General features: G+C 39.8%; 1 long non-coding RNA gene across 1 annotated transcript; it reads right to left on the bottom strand.

Annotated features, from left to right (window-relative positions):
* Positions 1-233: 233 nt before the first annotated feature.
* On the bottom strand, positions 234-13,207 carry LOC144583452 (uncharacterized). Its single transcript, XR_013537216.1, has 2 exons — positions 12,562-13,207; positions 234-11,236 (listed from the first exon to the last, which is right to left on the bottom strand). It is a non-coding gene; the product is annotated as an uncharacterized LOC144583452 (long non-coding RNA).
* Between the last annotated feature and the right edge of the window lie 7,577 nt (positions 13,208-20,784).

The raw sequence follows: 20,784 nt of genomic DNA, 5'->3' as shown, positions 1-20,784 counted from the left end.
TATATGCTGAACACACATTGAATTTTAAAATTCTGTCAAGAAAGATGAAGGCAAGTTTAAGAAGATAAATATAGAATTTCTACTCCTCACACTGAGCCTTTCAACCACAGGGGTTACGAAATTTCCTTTCAAAACAAAGACTCCCTCCCTCCCTCCCCACCCTTCTTTCTTTCTTGGGATATGAATCTTCATGTTTTCCTTCTCCAGCCTTCCTTTCATTTCACCACCATCTTATTAAGGATTCAAGCCTGACTTCACCTTCATCCCCATGACCAAACCCTCTGTGTGGGAGCCTGATGAAAATCTCAGAGCCATTCCTAAGTGGTTATCAGATTCATGTGTCTCTGAGTTTCTTTTTCTTTTGCTATTATTCTGACATTTCAACGAAAGAAAAAAAAAATCGGTATCCAGTTTTGCTGGTGTGTTCTTTGCTGTTGGCAGTTTTATGTCTTGACCCGGCTTCATATTGGACAGTGTCCTAGGTTGCTGGTCTGTGTTTATCCTGGCTGTTAATCAGAACTTCTCCTCCTCCTCCTTCTTCTCCTGTTTTAGGGAGGGAGGTGAAGGAATGGTTGTGAATCCATCCAATTAGGCTGAACAGCTCTGCTCACCATCATGAGCAAGTGCCTGTGCTTTGTAACTACAAATTATATAATGATATGTTACATTTCAAAGTGTATTTGGACTTCGGGTAAAATTAAACTAATAAACAATACAAATTCTAGGATCCAGGAAACCATCTCAAAGATTTAAATGGAATAAATTAACTTGTTTTCCTCTTTCTTTATACATAAATCTCAGACAGAACCTTAAAAAAAAAAACACCTCTATACAGTGTCAAATAGAGTTATACCAGATCAGCTTTATAATCCATGTTTAGTTAAGTTTATTCCAAGTCAAGTGGCAGTCCCTATACCCATTTTGCTGGGAGCATGCCACATCAAACTTCATGAGACTTATTTCTGAGTTGAAAAAGTATGGGATTCCACTATTCTTTCCAATACTCACAAAGTAATGGATTGACTTAAGGCACGGTTACATATTGGGAAGAAAAACCTGTTTTTGAATCCGGTTTAGCAGGTTTCAGTTTTTAAAATCATGACAAACAGGGAAGCACGTTTTTGTTTTTTGTTTTTTTGCTCAAGAAACATGTTTGTTTGGATTTTTTTGTAGGAAAACGAAGTATTATACGTGGCCAAAAGAGGGTTGTTTATTTTAAATTGCTGGTGAAATCGATTTGTTTTGAATTGTTTCAGCATATGTGAAAGTCTTTATAGGTGTAAATTGAGTCTGTGGGGTTTGCCAAGTAATGGATGCCAGGATTATGGTTTCAGGCTGCAGAAAAATCTTGCAGTCCAATCAGAGGGAGAGAGAAAAACTGCCAATCTTGTCAGTTTCTCTAGTCAATTTCTCATTGACACTGGCTGGTGTGCCTTCTCTCTTGTCAGCCTTGGCTCCTTGTTCCCTCCTTCCCTTTTCTCCCTCACACCTCTCTCTCTCTCTCTCTCTCTCTCTCTCTCTCTCTCTCCCTCTCTCTCTGTCTGTCTGTGTGTGTGTGTGTAAGAGAGGCTGCAGGGAAAACTTGGAAAAAATCTGTTTTGTTTTATTTTTTATCTGTCATACTGAATTAGCACTATGCCAGATTACAAAAATAAAAAATATTAAAAATAACACTACAAAGCAGCGACAAATGTCTGTGAGAGGTAGTCATCATGAGGGTGAATGGGCACAAGACAAAACCTCAAATGCAGCCATTTTAAAAGCTAGTGTAGTCCCCTTGAACAATATACAACACCATTTAAAAATGGATTTAAAGCTTTCCGAAGAAGATGCACATAACAACTTCAAGACCATGTTACTACCACATGACTTTAAACTGATTTTAAATCCCCCATTCCTTCCCCTGATTCATTTTTATAGTATAACCCTACCCGTATTCACATAAACCCAAAGAAGAGCCAATCATGTTTTAAAAAGCTATTTTTGACCAGAAGCAGGTTACTTTAATAGTGTTATCTTAGCATTTGCTATCTTTTTTTTTGTACACATGGTGGGACATAAATTGCATGCACATAAGTGCTGTATTGATTGGATTTCTTCACAGTCACAGAAAAGTTGTCTTGCATCCAAATAGCCCAATTTTACTTGACCATCTTTTGATCTTCCTACTTTGTTTTGAAGGCTATTATATGACTTCCAGATTGTCAATCTGAAGTATTGCCCTGGTGGGAGACACTCTTCAGCATTCATCCATTAGGCAAAGTGTTTTGTTCTTCATAGGTTTAGCCTAGACTCTTCTGGTTTAATATTTAGAGATTGAGATCTATGCAGAAACCTTTCTTCAACAGTAGCCATAGTCTAGGGGGTTGGTGTCCATGAAGTGGATGGGGTTTGGTGCTGTATTACCTTATTTTGTTCATTATTTTTTTGTACACTTATTGATCTTAATATTGCCTGTTAATTGATGTAAGATGGTTCCTTATTCATTGTTCATAATTTTTAAATATCTCTTTTTAACGATGTTAACCACCTTTATATATTCATTGTTTTTCAACTTTAAATACTGTCTTTCATTGTAAATTGCCTTGGGTCCTTTTCAAGGAGAAAGGCAGGGTACAAACAAACAAACAAACAAATTTCTACCACCTCTCAATGTACTTCTAGAGGGGCAATGCCAGCCAAATAATAGACTTTTCCCATGAGGGTACAGCCAGAAGTAGTGTTGCACTGTAAAATACAAGATTAAAAACACAACAAATTGTTCAGTTAAAGAACCATTAGACCGACTACCATATAAAAGAAAATAATTAAAAACACTAAAAGGACCTATGGAACACACCTAAAATACTATACCTAAGATCTCAGAAGAGTCCACTTTCTACCCAATGCAGTTTTAGAGCTTGTTTAAAAAGAAATGCCTTTACCTGTCATGGGGAGAGACTCAAACTAGCTTCCCAAAGGAGTGCATTCTACAACCTAGGAGCAGGCACTTGAGGACACCCTCTCTTGTGTTCTCATCAAACGTGCCCATGAGGGCAATAGGACTGAGATAAGGATCTCCCCGAAGATCTTAGGAGCCAAGAAGGAGTATATGGGAAGGTAGGTAAAGGTGAATGTTCCCCTTGACAATAAGTCCAATCATGTCCAACTCTAGGGGCTGGTGCTCATCCCTGTTTGTAAGCTCAAGAGCTGGCATTTGTCCATAGACGCTTTCTGTGGTCACGTGGCCGGCATGACTAGCCATGGAATGCTGTTCTCCCCCCCCCCCCCAAGGTGTTACCTATTCATCTACTCACATTGGCATGCTTTTGAACTGCTAGGCTGGCATGACCTGGGACAAGCAATGGGAGCTCACCCTGTTGCTCAGATTTGAACTGCCAACCTTATATGGGAAGGTATGGGCCTTCAAATAGCATGGACCCAAGCCATGTAGGACTTTATAGGTTGTAAGCTGCACTTTGAATTGAGCCTGGAAACATATTGGCAGCTAGTGAAGCTGTTATAACAGGGGACTTACATGCTTCCTGAAACCAGCCCTGGTCACAACAGCCAAATCAGACTTCTCTCCATCTTTTCTGGAACATTAGAAATAACTATTCCAAAAATGAAAAGCCAGTTAATGCTATTCATAGTAAACAAATTGAGCTCTGGACAGACAATAATATTTGCAAGGCTGAACAACTTAATGTATACTACATGTTGACCCTGCCCTTTTCTGCTGTTACAACTCAAGACAGTGTTCATGGAGCTCCAAGTGATCTCCCATTAGCCACACACCAGACCTAAACCATAGCAAGATTTTTAGAAACCGTGTGTATCCTACAATCCTTAAATATATGATTCCATGTTCAGTTGATGATATGTTTGTTGTATCAGGTGTTTATGTTTCTCCTGGATAATGCTGTAGCTCATGTTTTACTATCTGATTTTAAAGAATTTTATTGACGTTGTATCCTTCACAGATTTATAACTAAAACTACTCTTGCCTATTATACTCACCTGTTTGTTTGTGCTCATATGCATGAACTGATTTTCTGGAAGCATAATACTCAAAATATCTGGAAGTTCAGTCATGGCAACTGGACTTCTTTCTTATTGAGTTGAAACATTTCACTACTCATCCAAGTAGTTTCTTCAGTCTGAGGACAGTTGGTATGAGATCCCTGATATATTCTCCACATTGGTTTCACTTTCCCCTGGTCTGAATAGGTTCCTTAGAAGGAGAAGGACAAAGGATTGGGGGGGGGGCAGTGAAAATACAACTTCTGCAGCCCTTCTCCATTGTCATGGGTTGTTAACAATCGTTAACAGTGGTCTTTCTGGCGTGTGTGGTCCTGATCTTTCTGGAGACGGATGAAAGGGCAGCACGATAAATATGAGATTGATCGCTGTTGTAGGTTTTTCAGGCTGTTTGGTCATGTTCCAGAACACGGCCAAACAGCCCCAAAAAACCTGCAACAATCATTGGATCCCGGCCGTGAAAGCCTTCAAGTGTACAGGAGACAGATTGTATCTAAGACCTCCACCCTTGTTGAGTGAGGGATTCTCTATCTGCACATGTATGGCGTTCTTGACCGCTCTCTCAAACCACCTATCTTCTCGTTCCAAAACGAGTACATCTTGGTCATCAAATGAGTGCCCTTTTTCCCTTCAAAGGAAGGAACATTGCTGATTGTGGTCCTGAGCTATTGCCTGTCCTGTGCTGGGCCATTCCCCCATTTAGTGGCCGTTTGGTTTCCCCAATGTAGAGCTCTGAACACTTCTCTTTGCATTGGACTGCATATACTATATTGCTCCTGTTGTGTTTAGGTGTCCAGTCTTTTGGATGGATAAGCCTTAGTGTGTTTGTGTTGGTGTGGGTCCAAATCCAGAGCAGAGCAAAATCGCGGATGCATGAGAAAATGCACCGAGAGAGTTCTAATAATATAGCAAAATATATTAGACTTAGTCAGACATATATACATGCAATCTATACATTGGCATATATATCTCAGAGCAACATAATATACACAGAAGTAAAGTAATGACCACCAGACTCACAACTGAGTGGCAAAGTGCTGTTCTCACACACTTGCTTAAATAGTGAGAGCAACCTATCACTGCAGACATGGCAGCTGAATGTGGTCAACAAGCATTACCTAAGCTTGTCCCATTTGTATGCTATCAGTCATCCATTGACTTGACATTACAGGCATGACTTGCATTCTTCCTACAATATTAAATTTAACCCCTTGTTCACTTAAAGGAACAAATCTTGACAGTTTGTCAGTTTGAAGTCAAGTTTGGTCATCAAGACATACTCATGCTCTTTGTCCTTCTAACGAGCCTATTCAGACCAGGGGAAAGTGAAACCAACATGGAGGATATATCAGGGATCTCTTACCAACTCTCCTCAGACTGAAGAAGCTACTTGGATGAGTAGTGAAATGTTTTGACCTAAAAAGAAAGAAGTCCAGGTGCCATGACTCAGCTTCTAGGTAACCTCATCTTGATGACTGAGAATCTTTACAGATATAGTAATCAAAATAGTTTACCATGAAAATAAAATGCTAGGTCCTAAAAATAAAATTATAAGAAATATAAACAGATTAAAACAGGACAGAGAGCATCATTGGCAATGGCCCAGCTAAATAGGAGGGCCAGCACATGCCTGCCCAAATGCTATGACGTGTATTCACATTAAAAAGTTTGTCCAAAGACTTGAATCCACCAGGAAGGAGGATGCATTGACATAACTTCTTTGTTCATGCAAGTCAGACTGCTGTTTTAGTGCTTATAATGACACCTCATTAGTAACACAGGGGTGGAGAATCTTTATCACCCAATGAGTTGCATTTCCTTTTTGCTAAGATTGAGCAAGCCACATGCCAGCAGAGTAGACTCATTAAATCAGTTGTTGAATTGTAAGTCAACATGTAGATAAATCCCACTGAGTCAATGAGTCTACTTTGATTGGAAGAAATAAAATAAAATAAGAAAGATGCATTTCTTTACGTAATGTATGGAAGTGTCCAATACTAGGACCAGTAAGAGGATATTAGTCTTCTTTTTATCCTGCCTTTCCCCTGCAAAGAGAATCTAATCTGACAAAAGGAACCCTGTTCAATTTATTCATCGTATGTGTCTCAAATATGCACCAGGATTATCACAGTCTAATTCTGTAAGCTGTTTTACATATAAACTTTCACTTTACACAATTCATGGAATTTTGAGTAAGAGCAACCATGTCTTATAAAGCATTTCATTCATTCCAAAAGAGAAAATATTTTATCAGAGCCCCCTACCCATTTCCTGGAACTTCCAATTTTCCCACAGAAAAAAAGTGAAGTCTATATAAAGAACAATGCCTTTCCTTTTTTCTTGTTCTCACCAGTCTTCACATCTGTGTGCTTACGGTACAAAGGGCTCAAGAATAGGCATTTCTGGAGGGCAGGGCTTCCCCACACATGCTGCCACATCATGATTTCAATGCGACAGTAGAACCAGGTATAAAGTGGATCCAATGCTCAGCATGCAATGTACATTCTCCAAAACACTGAATCATTCTGACAATGTCTCCTTGTCTCTGGATACTTGCACATGTTTATTGTGCCAATGGGTGTGAATTTTAATATGTGTCTTGCTTTTCAACAGACCTATTCATTGCAGTGCTCCAGATTATGCTTTGCAGTTCAAGTCAGTAAAAGGATCAGAAATCATGTATAAAATTCATTCAGACAATAGCGTCCTTGTATTCTGCTGAGGGTATTGGTTTTGGAAGGTCCCTTGCATCTAGAAAATATAATGTAGGAAGTAGTCTGGAATCACATCCCATTAACTACATTGAGAAGCTAATTTGCCAACAGTTTAGTGAGACTAGGGCTGGGCCAAAAGATACTGGGTCAAATTGTTACTGATTCAGGATACTCCCTTCAGCAAATTCAACTACACATTTGAAGTATACATTCCTTGAGACCTGCCCCTTAGATCACTGTTATATATTTTGTCTCCAGTAATAAATAAATAAATAAAAAACCCCTACCTGGTATTTTACTTTAATTATTCTTGATCCCTGAAATGCAACCCCCTTTTTCAAATGTTCATTTAAATGGCTACTATTAAGTCTTTATCAGCTCTGAGCATTTCAGCTGCTTGCATGCCCAAATTTCTCAGTTTGACAGCATAAGAAATGCATTTACATTGCCTAAGCTCTTAAATTGTCCCTTTCAATTAATGCCCCATCATGGAGCAATCTGGAAACCATTAGTCAGTAACTCTTCATTGTAATTGTTTGCAGCTGAGTATTCAGGCCTTGGTAATATAAGAATAAAGAAAACTCAGTAACAAGTGCAATTGATTCCATTCAGAATTCCCTTGGTGCTTTGCCATGTTTGGCCTGAATAAGAGGAAACTGGAGAGGTCCCCTCAACCCCCCACTTTTCAGGGCCAGGAAATGAATTGGCAGACATAAGATGGTTTGTGTGCTGCTTTGCCTTCATTTCTCAGCTGGTCCTTGTTAAAAATGAGACGGAGGGGCTCCAGTGATTTTTTTTTCTTCCCAGAGAAAGAGAGAGAGGGAAAGAGAGAGAATTTTAGCAATAGATAAAGAATGACAGCATCTCAATTTGCTAAATATTAATGGCAACCAGAAGCTGTCACCTTCTAAGAGGTGTCTAGACTCAGCCCCAGTTGTTAATTCAGCTTGCAAACACTTCCATTTGTAGGCGTTTCTTGCCCAGCTTTCTAAATACTTCTGAAAGCAGGAAAAGCAACACAGTTCCAATGAGCATCAAGGTGCCCCCTCCTCATTTACAGGTGGATGCTAAGGAGTGTTTGGAGGTTGTAAATCTCTAGACTATGAATTTTCCAAACCCCTTTATACCAGATAAACTACAGCCCATTTGTTTGGGTGAGTGATGACTGAACAACAAAAGTATACATAAGCCACCCACGAGGGATGTTTAAAAGCTGACATCCCAACTGGAGTTCCAAGAAATAACCACTAGTCTTTTTCCTTATTCATTTACTACTACTGAGTATCAAGACACAGTTTCTTTCAAACCACTGCATTCTTGAATTGCCTCCTATTTGTTCTTCCCTAAAGGAATTGTTTGTGATAATTCTTGGAAGTTCTATTGTAACTGTAGTACTGTATAGCCCTTTTCGATGGGAACTAAGGGCATGTCAAGATGGGGGAAGTTGGAGCAGTTTGGTTCCTGCTCAAAAGTTCTTCCCTTTTATGTATGTATTTTATCTTTCACTTGAGTGATCCTTTCATTCACACAGACTGACTTTTTTCTCCTATGAGAAGGGTCCAGACAGGACCAATTTGTCCCTCTTTTGATTGTCCCTTTTCCTATCCAGCCCCGTTCCCTGCCTTTTTCCATGGCCATCATTCAGCGGGCCATAATGACTTTCCTTTTTTGTTTGTTTGGTTTTTTGTTAAACAAAGTAAGTGTCATAGTGAGACAGCAATGCATCTGGCTGGCACTGTACATATAATACCACAAGTGCATTTCATTTATCTAAAATAGCGCTGAATCAATAGGAAAATATTTTTAAAATGTAAATTGTAGAGTAGATGAAAACAGGATAAGGTTCTCCATTGTCCCTTTCAATGCCACAACCCACCAAACATGTCACAGGATATCACCTCAGATGACATCACCCAGAGCTTTATTTTGTTGTGAACAGGCTAATTAGGAATTCTCCGGCTTGTGCCAAAAAGGGGCAGGACAGCTCTAAAAAAGGAGTTGGATAGATCATTCTAACTCAAAACACATGTGTACACCATATTCGATTCAAACCAAACAACACCAAAAGCAATCCAAACAAGCTATGTGCTCGTCTGGATGTGCTCTGACTAGAGATGGGGCCATTTGTATTCGTATATGAATGCCCCCACACAGGTGGTGATAACGAGGGTTCAGCCCCCTGGGGCCAGACTGTCCACTCACAATTCCACCACTGCCACCAGCTTCGCAATCCTTTCTATCACTCTGGAGCTCGCGATCAGCTTGCCACTCCTGGCAGGAGGTGGGATGACAAGCCTCCCTGCCAGGTCGAAGAGTGGCTTGCCGATCGCAAGCTCTGGAGTGACAGGGAGGACCCTTGTTATTGCCACCTGTGCGGGGGTATATGTATTCGTATACAAATACATATACCCCCATCTCTAGCTCTAACATAATATTTGTTGCTTGGAGAAATAGATCATACTGGACTGTGTGTGGTGTTCTGGTATGATCTATTTCCCAGTATTACATGACTTATCAAGATTTATACATCTTCCTGGCCTCAATTTATCTTCCAGATGGACCTTTGTGCTCCAGCTATAGGCTAGTACTTTTTCTGGCCAAGTTGGAGCAATTCCCTGAGAGACAGAAGACTCACTTTAAGGGAAATATGTGTGCTTTCCCCACTGTCTGATCATATTCATAGTCTCATTTATGAGGTAGAGCATATGGTGTATAGGAGGAGTATAACTAGAACTCACCTAAATTTTTTCAGCTGGGCACTTTAGACTTCAGTGGTGGTAATGGTTGGAGTCTTTGATACAATCATTGCGAGTTTCTCAGTGAAGGAAAATGGCTACCATGTTATTTCTCATGTTTTAGTTCCCTTCTGAAAATTCACTAAAATGGCTACCCATCCTTTCGCCATAAACAGTTTGGAAAAATAAGAGGAAATGTTGGCTGCCTAAACGTAATCCACCCACTCTACTATGATTCAGTGATCTATGATACTATGATCTAGCTACCTATCCAATGTAATACAGCAGCTTCAGTGAAAAAAAAAGGTGAACTTTGCATGAAGTTTGTAATGTTTACATTTTGCCTTGAAGACTGTAGGAGAAATGTAGCATCAGAATCCAGCCCTCTCCAATTTGGCTATCTAGTCACACCCTAAACTGATGCATCAGAAGCAACTTCAGAAGTCCACACACTGCCATTATGTATTGCCCAAATCCATTGGGCTTGAAAGATACAAGTATGCACAATATTTCCAGGCATTAAAATGATGGTAGAGCCAACTCTGGAAGAAGCAGAGTATGAAAGATCTTCAAAAAAGATATACATGCAAACCTCGAAACCTAGTTTCTTGCAACTATTGCCTGCTTAGCTGTTATTGAGAATTGGCTTGTAGGCTGAGGTATTAAAAGCTTGTGATGATGATTCATCACCATCACTAGAACATACATACATAGATAATGACCAAAATCCTATTACAAAAAAAGGCTACACAATTGTACAAGCAGTATTCACAGTTTCCATCTGCACCTGGGCACACAACAAGTTGCATGGTTAATTGTACAGCCAGAGGGCAACCAAGCACATGCTAGACAGCTAACACAATGCTCCTTGCTGCTTTAGTTGCCCTTAACTCAACAGGATTTAGGCCAATGGTTCTGAATGAAGGCACCATGATTGCCAAGCAGCAAGTGTGTCCTCCTAGGTTTCTGATTCCTTGTGTCTGCTCAAAAAAAAGCTAATTGGACCTGTGCTTCTGAACACCATTTGTTGGGTAACATAAATGTGAGAATGCTATTGGACCCATGCCCTGAATGTGGGCTTTGCAGTAATTTTCAGTAATTTAGGGCTAGACTTTGGACTACATGGGATTTTGGTCTGATGCAGCATGACTCTTTTTGTATACATTCTTATGTGTGTCTAGAAATGTAGCAAAAGCATTGAAATGAATACCAAACAAATATAGTTGCATGGATGAAGATTGCTCCAGGTCAGTTTTTCAGATTCTATCATTTCTGCAACATCTACAGAGTCAGCAACATCTTTCAGGATCTGTGTATTTATTACGGAATGCTAATCTTACATTGTTGATTGTTTAATGTGGCCACATACAGAATGTTTCTCAGTGCAATCACCTCCTTCTGATCAAGCCGTTTCTTTCTCCAAATTCCTAAGCCAAAGACAACCCCTGTCTTCCAGCCACATAGTTCACTAGCTTTCCTCTTTTTGGCCTTCCTTCTAGTCTTCTTTCATCTGTCGATATATTTTCAGTACAGCTAGAAAGGAGACAGCTTTTATTTTTCAGAAGCATCTGCTGCCTTGGAGCTCATTTCCAGCAACCATGGCTTTATCAGTGATTATCAGTGGGAGCTACCAGAATGCAATAAATCCACCCAGAGATGTCATCAGATCACAGTTCTAGCAGCTGATGCCCATGTGGAATACACACTGTGTGGATATTCAGATAGGGAGATTCTTGTCCTTGGAGCCAGAAGTGCTGAAAGTGGTCCCTGTGAAAAGAAGAATTGAGTTTTCTTGGGCCAACAAAGAAGTTTTTTTTTATAAGAGCTGCAGCCAGAGTTTGGAGGGTTACATTATAAAAATAATGTGTTCCTGTTACAGAGTTTGCAAAGTAACACATTGTTCTTACTCGTGGCAAACTCAACTCACCATGTAACACATTGTGCTCTATTACTTTTCTGCACCATTTATTTGAGACATTTTTTTTGAGCAGACGGAGGGAGGAAAAGTCCAGAATAAAAAAGTTGGAAAGTAATGTCAAAACACTTATAAAAATGGTTAATACTGCCTTTTGCAGGTAATGTTTACAACTAGCTAGAAAATGGAATTCATTAGTGACTTTGTTCCCACTAGTTACATTACTTTGAAAATATAATTTAATTGCATCTTTATGAGTGTATATATAAAGGCTACTTGTTCCAGTGACTACATTACTTGTAACTCGTTAGTTTCAAGATCTGGCAATAGCCTCTTGCACATAGCCTGAAATTTTAATGGATTTACAAATTGGTGTGCAAGGTGGGCTGGTAATGGCACCAAGGACTTGGTTAAGTGGTAACCCTCCTATGGAACAACACATTTTGGGAAACACATAGTGCACCCTTCCTGTTTGGGTCATACTGAAGCAAGAATACATCAGTGTTGTAATCTAGCACTGATGCTATGGCACATGCAAGGGTGGCCCCATCATTAGGTAAAGTGAGACATCTGCCACAGATAGCATATGCTGGAAAAGGAGTGAAGGGCAGTGAGGTTTTAGAGTTTCATAGGCTAGCTAGCCTGCCACCCATCCCCTAATCTTGTATGTTGTCTTCAAGTGTGGTGGAGGATACTGTTCCCTCACAAGAATATAGGAAATTGTACAATACTAAATGAGAGCATCAGTCCATCTCATACAGCATTGTTGACTCTGACTGGAATGGTTCTAGAGCATTTGAGGCTGGACTATTTCCAGACCATTACAGAGCTTGGGATAGCTCCTGGACTATAGCTGAAAGCACACGGAGGCCATTAGGTTGTCTACTGCTGCACTAAGCAATGGTCTCTGCTCTACCCCATTTTCCCAGACATTAACGGTCCTTTTGGTACAATTATTTAATTGGTATATGGTGTATGGACAGCTTACTTCTGGTGTGTGGTCCTAGGATTTTGAATTTGTCATCATTCTAACGGCTGCAAATTGTTGGAGAAAATGTAACAGCACTCTCTTTCCCTTAACATGGAGCATGTTTTGCTGACTATGTGCACCCGCCAATCGTTACTAACACTATAGTCCAGAAGTGTCCTAAAATGGAGTACTAGAACCTCCACAAACCTGGTGCTCTCCAGAAGCATTCTAGGACAAATCCCATCATCTCCAGGTCAATGGCTGTGTTGGGCAAAGCTGTGGCAGCAAACCTGTCAAGACAGAATTAATAGCACACAAAAAAGGGCCTCCTTCCTCTTATGTTTCCCTGCGCCACAGTGACTTTTCAACCCTGTTTGTAAAAGCTGTGTAGTTTAAGGAGGAAAAGAAGAAGACAAATTATTCCAGCCAAAGCAAGTTTTAGCAGCAGGTTCCTTTTTTCATGTGGTTAAAATTGATCTCTGTATTATCTCTGAATGGAATGGCCAAAATTAATAATGTTAGTTGATCAATATGAAAAGACGTGCATTATACCAAGAAATAAATGGACTGTTATGACAAAGGGCTGCAGAGTTGAACAGTTAGAAATGGCAGCTGATTGGCACAAGTGAGACAGAAATACCTTCACAGAGCAATTTACTTCGTTCTGAAGCTTTGGTAGTCAATTTCAAAAAATGACAAAAGGACCTCCTCCCAAGATAAACTGCCTAATAATAAACAGAAGCTATTAGCCCATTTTGATGGCACTGAATTAATGGCCACAGGAGAGGACTGTGCTTAAATATATCATTTAAGAATGATTTTCCTCCTTCATATGTCAAAATATCTCTTCCCCCCCCCCTTTGTTTTAGTCACTTTCACCTTCACTGACAATTTTTTCATGAAGAGTTCTCCACTAAGGTATGATTTCTAAGAACTGTGCTTGCTACGATAAAGGGAACACAGAGTTAATCTCCAAGGCCAAGGTGCGGTGGCACATTAGACTGAGTTTGGGAAGTCTGAGCTACCAGGAAGCTCAGATCTAAGGTCTTTCAAATATACATATTATGTTTATAATGTTTTTACCTGCTTTTTTTCAGTGTTAAATCCATCTTGGTTTAGATTGTGTCCAGAAACCCTGGGGATTTCCCTATCTACAGGGTCATGAGCTGCCAATGAGTATAATGTCATTTCCAAGCCATGATATAATATGAAGTTGAGTAAAGGCAAGCCAAGCCCCTAGCACTTAAAACACTCTCTGGGCAGTTTACAATGTAATTATGCAGACTACACATTGCCCCCAGTGAGCTATGTACTCAATATACTGGCCTTGGAGTGAACCTTGAGCTTGCTATGTGGGATTGAACCCGGGTTGTGAGCAGAGTCTTGGCTACAGTACTGCAGTTTAACTACTGGGCCCACAAGATTTATTTCACTTACCTGAAGTAAGATGGGATAATGTCAGCTGATTGACCACCCAACAAATTCATGCATGTATCAACTTATCACCATCTTCTCATAACATTGTTTGAAGTTAGCGGCTCCAAGCCTAGTGGAGGAAAATTTCTGGAGATCAATGAGCCATTGAAGAAACCCGTTGGGTGCTGCAACACACTTCCAGCTGTTGCTACTTACCAGTTTGTTGCTGTGGCGGCAGAAGCAATGAAACAAAAAAGGGGTTTCTCCTCTAAAACAAGGCATGTACTCAAGTAGGAAGACAAAGATCAATTTGAAGGAATAATTAGAGCCATCAGAAGTCCATCCGTAGTGAGCATCTAGACAAAAGACTGAGCAGATGCACAGATAACCTGGTTACAATCTTTCCCACTAACATATACAAAAATGAATTAGATGAGGTAAAAGAAAATAATAACCATGTTAAAACAGGGAAATACTTTGCTACTGTCAACACAGCTTTGCAAGAGCTAAGTGTCATCACACAGAATTGTTGCTAATTGGCCTCTGCATTGTGAGGTTTTCATTTTAGAACAAGGCCCCTTTTCTGAGTCACTTAGTCCTTCTTTCTTTTCCTCCTTCCTTCCTTGTGATGAACAGGCAGTGCTTATGCCCTAGTAACGTTGGCGGTACTCTGTTCCCAGTGTTGTGAAGCTGGAATTACAGAGCACTGACCTGAACTCTTGAAGTCAAGCTGAGTGACTCATCACAGCAGAAAGAATCCGGATCAATTAGGGTGCCCTCAGCTCCAGTTCCATGTCTCTCTCCTATGACAAATACTGTGTAAAAATAATGCTGTGATACTAAATTAGACCTCATTACTGTGCAGGGCCCTTGATCCAGACCTCCCTTACATAGTAATGAGGTCTGATTTATTGTGATCATTACTTGGGCATTACAGGTCACTAAATAACATGATCTGCCCACACGCGTCTTCTGAGGTAATAAATATTCCTATAGGAAAGAATTTTCAGCAAACTACCTTAAAGGTTGGTTCAGTGCCTTGGCTCACATTCATTTTGTTCATGCATGCATGTAGCATTGTGCTAGCAAAGCTGTAGAAGTGGGGGATGAAGAAAAAGGATAATTTTTACACTCCTAAAATACCAGGGTCCCCAATAGAGCAAATTCTGAAGAAAATGTTTGAAGAACCATCTCAGCCTTTTTTTTGCCATTGCCATTGTCATCGTCAATATCAATGCAACCATCATCTTATTCATTTTTTATCTCTTTACTTTTTCTGCTTCTTAATTTAATTAAATATGTCTTATATGATTAGGTATGTAACGGGCCTTTGGGAGTCATGAGGAATGCATGGCAGGCCCTGCCATTAGGCAGAGTGAGGTGGCTAGCTCAAGCAGCTTTTTAGGCTCTTATGAAAAGGAACTTACTACTAGTACTGCTACTTTACTATAATGGTAATCTATAATGACAGTATATAATTACTGCCTAGTATCTTGTAGAATCAGAAAAACAAACAAGTGAGCCCTAGAGCAAATCAAGCCTGCACCATCTCTGGAGGCAAAAATTATGAAACAGGCTGTTATACTTTAGGAACATCAGAAGGCAAGATGCACTGGAAAAGACAATAATGCAAGGAAATGTTGAAGGCAGCAGGGAAAGAGGATGCCCAAATATGAGTTGGATTGGCTCCCTGAAGGAAGTTATAGGCTTGAGTTTGTAAGAGCTGAGCAGGGCTGTTGTGGACAGGACATTTTGGAGATCGTTCATTCACAGGGCTGCCATAAGTCGAATGCAACTTGATGGCATGTAACAACAACAACATCCTGTACAATATCAATGCCAATAGAATTCCCTTTGGGGAAAGTGCGAGCGGTCTCATCAGATCACTCTGGCAGCTACCACAGATAGACCACTGAATGAGTGTAAATATTCAATAGGATACTGGCCATTATACTTTTAGCAGTAGGTTTGTGGAGAGAACTCAAACTGAGTTTATTTGTGGTGTGTGAGTGTGTGTGTTTGATTTTTGCAAAGGAAAAAAAGAGGGGGGGATTTGGCCTGGGACCATCTGCTCCTAGACCTGATGGGTGGTTAGCAGAGGTACAAATTGCTGCTTTGCATTTGCTGAATGTCCCAGACCAGCCTTTGAAGGACAACTGAGGATGAACTAAACAGGAAGGGTTGAATGGATTGGTAATGCGCAGGGGTCAAATCTAATCTAGACCACATCGTTCAAAATGCTAGGTTGTTGTTTTTAATTGAACTGGTGCATGTCAGATAATAACGGTAGTGGGTTGCTTTAGCAATGGAGGCTCTAAGGCAGGGGCCCCCAACCCCTGGTCCACAACCCGGCAGCAGTCCATAACCTAGGCAGGACTGGGCCATGGACACAGATCTCCTACCCCCCTGCAAACATGACACCCCCCCTGTGAGTGTGCATGTCCCCCTGCGAGCATGCCACACACACACCAAAACAGGTCCATGTTTGGGAAAAGGTTGGGGACCACTGCTCTAGGGGACAAACAAGATAGCATGTGGTCACATCTATCAATGCTTCTCCCTCCTTTGGCTAAACTGAGAGGCATTCATAGGAGCATGGTGTCCTATGGAATTGTGTGAATTTTTAAAAAAGAAACAGCATAAAAATGCATTACTAAAACAGTGATCAAAATCTTCTTGCATCTCACTGGCTTGACATTAATAGCATGACTTTAGAAGGCAAATTACCTCAGATTAAGAAATCACTGTAGACAGTATCTGTTGTATGAAAATGGGGATGAATTTTTGTGCCTATCTCTCCTATGTTTTTGCTATGTCTTTGTGTCTTAATACTCATATTTCTGCAAGAATCTTCTCTTATACAGTAGGTTTTAGATATTTTCCCCAACATAAACTTTTTTTCCATTTTCCCCTAACATACATTTTATATGATATTTTGCTATTGTTGCTGTTGTTGATGCTGCTCCTCAAATAATGGTATTTATTTGAGCACCAGTATCAACAACAAAAAAGTGAATCCTGAAGGATAGCTATATTCAGCCTGCATTCAGGAAGTGTAAATTTGGTAAATTCTTGAAAAAATACAAACTGAATGAAATTCTCTCTCATCCTTTAGAAATCTCTCTGATATAGGTATATCTATGAAGGGAATATTTTGTGTGGAAGAACATTCCATCATGTCCACCACCATCTGCTACATGAGGTGATACAGCGCAGTCCGTGGTTTGTAATTCTTTGTGGGCCAACAAGATGGGACGACTAATTCCATGATTTTTCTTCCTGTTTCTCCCCTCCCCCCATGAAAAACCACTGTAGAAGATCAATGTTAGAAGAAAAAGAAACTGATGGAACAGGCTGCCATAGCTTTTCTCTTCCTCATCTTTCTCTCTCACATGTATCTTTTCATCAAGCTGTTTCCCAATCAGAGATGCAAAATGTGTGATCATTCTGTATCTTTCCCACTAAGGAGTAAAGCAGAATTCAGGAATTATTTTGAGCAAACAAATAACAGAAAAGGGAAAGGTGAACCATCTCCTTTCTGTGACAGTTTTCTACTTCCTGTTTCAGTCTCCTGAAACTCAGCTTTTCTTTTCACATAAGTGTGAGAAAACAAGAACTTACCATCCTGTCTATTTCTGTGGTATTGTATAGGCAAAGATGAGAATCTTCCTGTTCATTTATTTTCCAAGGTGACTCATTTTGCCAGTACTAACAGATCACAGACTTCATAGTCCTAGGGGAAATAAAGCATTGCAAGGTTGAAACTGGCAGCAGTCACTCAATATATACTCAGTATATACCAAATACATAATACTGGAAGATAGTGGTTTCCTTTAAAAGGATCTCATCATTGGAACATCTCAGTATAAAAAAGTTATGTTAGGCTGCTATCAGAGCAATGCAGTGACATTTAAATACTGTAGCTTCTTTTTATAAATGTGAAGTTAGATTTCCTTCAAAATGTTTTTGAGAAATCCAGATCTTGATTTTCTAAGTAATTATGCAAAGTAGTTTTTCTGGAAATCTAGGAAAAACACTTCCCATATAATCAATAAATTTACATTATTTATAGAGATAATTTGGAGTTGTTTGCCATGAAGAAATTGGATGGGACAGTTTTTAAAATTACAGGAATTAAATGAAATTGGGCGCTGTGAATTATCCATGAGCTCGAGGTTAATATAATCAATACTTTAGCCATTACAAACTGACGTTACATCTCAAGCCTATTTTCTAGCTTAATAAGATTAGAAATAATAAACCAGTATTATTCTCTGTGAATTGGGGCCTCTGACCTAGTAATTTAATGACTTCATTACTGAGACCACGGAATGCAAAAAGCTTCAGCTCACTGCATGTAATCATGACTTTGCTTTGTCCAAATGAAAATGGCACCATTAAAAAAGTAAAAATAAAAAACATGTTTTCCAGTGAGATTAGATAGATTTAAATTGTGTATGTGCACTCCCCCACAACCAACTACTTCATAATTAGAGAAAAAGAAATGTTTTTTGCCTTTTGCTGTATAGGAGCTTTCTCCAACCTGGTGCTCCCTTGAGATGTAATGGACTTCAACTAGCATGAGCCCCAGTTAGTATGGGCAATTGTGAGGTATGATGGGAGCTGAATTCTAAAACATCTGAAAGTCACCAGTTTGGGAGAAGATACTTTGAAGTGAATGGGGAGAAATTATCACATTGATAGCTTATTCTCAAAGTCCAGTTGGAGAAACCAAAATATAGACTAGGATCCTAATAGTGTTTGTACTACTTGCATAACTTGCTATGCTAATTGCATCCAATTCATTTAGTGCCAGGATGTCTCTTGGTCTTGTGTCTGTCATGCACACAATTTCACAACTGTGATATACTCTACCCCTGTATGAGTTAGCTGCAACTAGCTACAACACGTTCCAGAAACCTTGCACGAACACCAGGAGATGCCTAGTCATAATGATGCAGAACATCCTCTGAAGATATAATTAAAATTGTTACAGTGATGCCTCATTCTTAGACTCTATTTGCATTACTTTTTGGAAAGTGGTTCATATATGAGCCTGTATATCCATGTACCTCTTGAGTTGGATGTTGCCACTTCCGGAAACAAAGACCTTCTCAGCATGCTAGAAATTCGGTATCTGAAGTCAACAATTACATTTTGGGCTTGTGAGTTCAAACTTTAAGATACAGTGAGGGCCACCAGCTTATACAGCTTTAGAAAGAGACTAGCATCTGATCTCATTGGATCAATTCATGATGGAGACATTGTATGTTTAAGATACTGTTGATTATCTTCCCAAATTGAGAACTTGGCTGCTGCCAAGATGTCAATGAACAACCATGCCATCGAAACTCAGAACCTTCCTCAGGGCAACTTTCAGTTCCCAACTAAGTAGGAAACAGAGTGAGACATACCAAAATGATGCTTAAGATCTATAAATCCTTATATCACTTGGGCTATCTAATAGGCTGTATTCTCCCTATACAGTCTACCTGTGCTTCAAGATGTAAGGGAGGTCCCTCTCTTGGTCCTTCCATTTTCTAAGGAATGTCTAGTGCACTGGTTCTTAACCTTGGGTTACTCAGGAGTTTTGGACTGCAACTCCCAGAAGCCTTCACCACCAGCTGTCCTGACTGGGGTTTCTGGGAGTTGCAGTTCAAAAGCATCCAAGTAACAAAGGTTAAGAACCACTGGTCTAGTGGATATGCAACAAATAGCTTTCTTGTTAGCCACTCCCAGACTCTGGAAGACCCTAAAGGGGGAGGGGAGGTTTGTTTCCCTTCTGTTGTATCTTTGTCACCAGGCAAATAAATTCCTGTTCTGATGGATCTTTGACAAATGCTCTTCTTGCTGCAAGACAAACTTTTACATGAGCTTTTACATAGAGACCATATTTTCTTTTATTGGTGTGGATTTTTAAACAGTGTTCTGATTTTAATGCTTTTATTTATAATATATTTCAATGTTGTTGTTTTTGATTAAAACCTGTATCTGTTATATTATACCAGTCAATATTTTTATAATTTTGATTGACTGCCTGGTGTTTTTTAATCATCATTATCCATCAAGTTGATTCTTTTTGTTTTTGTTTTTCCCATTTCCGATGGGTCTTGCAGGCTTTGTTTGCTTTTTGTTTCTTTCCCCCCCATTTCCAATGGGTCTTGCAGGCTTTGTTTGCTTTTTGGTTTTCTTTTTTTGCATTGCTGATGGGTCTTGCAGGTTTTGTTTGCTTTTTGGATTTTTTTCCCTTTGGTGAGAATGGATTAATTGTGTTTTCAATAGGTCTTGCAATGTTTTTTGTCTTTTTTTGTGATTCCCCTCCCAGCTGGAATGGATTAATCGCATTTCAGTGCATTCCTATGGGAAATGGTGCTTCAACTTACTACCATTTCAAGTTACAACCATCTTCTGGAATGGATCATGGTTGTAAGTTGAGGCACAACTGTGTACTAAGAAGTGGTTTACCATTTCCTTCTTCTAGGGGTGCTACACAGCTTGCTCAATGCTGCACAGGCTGACTCATCTCCCAGAAGGAACAATGGGCAATTGAACTCCCCACCTCTGGTTCCTCAGCCAGCCAACTTACAGAACTATCCAGTCAGCCTTCAACAGTAATTAATTTTATTTCATTGCAAACTGCTTTGATTCCCATTCTAAGAGGAGAGAGACACACAAAATAAAGTATTTTGCATTGAGAATGTCCTAGTTTACATCCCAGCATTCCAAAGCTGAGCTCAGAAACATTCACATTGGGAGACAACCAGTCTTGCTTATGATGGATCATAAGCAAGACTGCAGTATGATATCACCCTCCAGTCTTGTTGCTTGGCAACTGATAAAGAGAGACACAGACTGCCTCTGATGCTGCCCTTGTCAGTAACCATGGTCTGCTTTATCCTCCATCATGAATTGTTCCAATAAGATCAGATGCTAGTCTCTTTCTAAAGCTGTATAGGCTGGTGGCCTTCACTGTATCTTGTTGGGAATCCCATGTTTTAACTATGTATGGTATGG

Source organism: Pogona vitticeps, chromosome 6 (assembly GCF_051106095.1).
Source record: "Pogona vitticeps strain Pit_001003342236 chromosome 6, PviZW2.1, whole genome shotgun sequence".
Classification (NCBI taxonomy): domain Eukaryota; kingdom Metazoa; phylum Chordata; class Lepidosauria; order Squamata; family Agamidae; genus Pogona; species Pogona vitticeps.
Note: the sequence above shows the minus strand (reverse complement) of the source record. Positions and strands in the feature narration are given on the sequence as shown.